The following is a 2,326-nucleotide window of genomic DNA, read 5'->3' on the forward strand; positions in this document are numbered from 1 at the left end:
AGACAGGGCAAACCTCAAAGAAGAAGGCAGCCAAGCCGAATGGGACGCATCATATGAGTTCAAAATCTGGGAAGTCCGACCGAACACCGGTCTCCGCACCTGGGGGAGCACCTACCAAGCCCAATCCATCTCCACCAAAAATCGCGGTGAAGAGAGACAGGTCAATGGAGGAGCCACTCCCCAGTGCAAAGAGGCCCACTTCAGGTCAACAACCCATTATTCATACCTCCCCAGCCGGTTGCCCTAAGACTGGGAACAGGAAAGATGCCGCAGCCAGTTCAGCCTCACAAGCTAACTTGGGCCACAAGGAATCTTCCAGTTCCCATCTCAAGACCAACAGCAGGGGAAAAAGAACAAGCAGACCGATGGTGCCGGATGAGTTGCGAGCAGCGGTCATCGATAAATCTGACCCTGATTGGATAATCAGAGAGGATCGATGGCTACTCATCGAAACTCGTCTGCGTGACATCGTGTTCGCAGGAGAAGGGGAACCTCCTAAACACACCCAATTTGGCAGTGCCGCTCCATACAGAGGCGTTAGGGTCATCTGTTGTGAAAATAGGGAATCTCTGGATTTCCTCACTTCCACGATAGAGGGTCTTGGCGAACTCTGGGAGGGATGTCAATTGGCAGTCGTTGGGGTCAACGAGGTCCCTTTCAGAAGAGTGTTGTCAGCTTGGGTGCCACCTCCACCTGTGGATCCCGCGCGCATACTGACCATACTCGGCAGACAAAACCCCAATCTCCGGACCAGCACATGGAATCTGGTCAGCCACAATCCGGAAAATGGAGGTGTTGCCATCAGGGTGTCAATAGACACTCAGGGGCAAGAGTACTTAAGGACTCGTGAGGGCAAACTACATTTTGGTCTAGGATGGATCAGATTCCGCCTAGGACGAAAGTAGTGGAGGAACGGAGGCAGCAGCCGCTTCGCATAATGCAGATTAATCTGCATCACTGCAAAGCGGCTGCTGCTGAACTTCTTCTAGCCCTCAAGAAGTCTGAAGTTGACATCGTCTTAATCCAGGAGCCTTACTTATACAAGAATAAGGTTGCTGGGTTAAACGATAGCAACTACACCACCTTCGCCACATCCAACGGGGACAAGGTAAGAACCTGTGTAGTTGCTAAGAAGAGTCTTAAACTAATATTCCTCTCTAATTTCAGCGGAGGTGATATTACGGCTGTAAGGATGGAATGCAGCTCCCATGGAGCCACCATATTCTCGTCCATTTACATGCCATTCGAGAGCCCTGACCCACCGGGTAATGACGTGGAGAAGCTTGTCAAAGAGATGGGTAGCACTTGCCTCATCATCCTAGGATGTGATGCCAATGCTCACCATTTCCACTGGGGCAGCAGAGACACAAATGCCAGAGGTGAGTCCGTATTCGATTTTATCTTAAAATATAATCTCAGAATATGCAACAGGGGAAATGAATACACTTTTCAAAATAGAATCAGGGGGGAGGTTATAGACATAACCCTCACTAATAAAGACGAATCTATTATCAGTGACTGGAGGGTATCAGAAGAATGCTCCTTTTCGGATCATCGGAAGATATTCTTCCAAGTCTCTGTTAATGGCATTCGACAGCCACCATTTAGAAATCCACGGAAAACCGACTGGAACAAATTCAATGAACTAGTAAGCTCCAAGCTGGGAGTGTCACGATACCCCCAAACAGCCACAGAGGTTAATAGTGCAGTGAATCACGTGACAGAGGTTTTGGTGGACAGCTATGAGACCGCCTGCCCACTCACTTACCCAGGCAGAAGATGTCAACCGGTCTGGTGGTCGAAAGATCTGGCTAATCTCAGGAAGATTAGCAGAAGGCTCTACAATAAAGCCAACAAAACGAAGTTGTCCACAGATTGGGAGAACTACAAGGTATCTTTCAATAAGTACAACAGCGAAATAAAGAAGGCTAAACGCAGATCTTGGGTCTGCTTTAGCGAGTCTATAGAGGGAGTAAAGGATGTAGCCAGGTTTCGTAGAGTACTGTCGAAGGACCCTAAATCCATCGGCAGTATCAAGCGGGATGATGGCACATGGACTAATTCCGGTCTAGAAACTCTGGATCTCCTGGCCAAAACCCACTTTCCCAACTGCATGGATGCACCAGATCGCTCAGCCGATCCACCATTGTGTAACCAAGCCACAGGGGAAGTGAGTGTCATCGAGGAGATCATAAGTCACACAAAGATAGCTTGGGCGATAAACACTTTTAAGCCCTTTAAATCACCTGGTCCAGATAGTATCTTCCCTGCTATGCTACAAAATGCATTGGAGGTGTTGATACCACACCTGGATCATATTTATAGG

Source organism: Musca autumnalis, unplaced genomic scaffold, assembly GCF_047663935.1.
Source record: "Musca autumnalis isolate F117 unplaced genomic scaffold, ASM4766393v1 scaffold_2, whole genome shotgun sequence".
NCBI lineage: Eukaryota > Metazoa > Arthropoda > Insecta > Diptera > Muscidae > Musca > Musca autumnalis.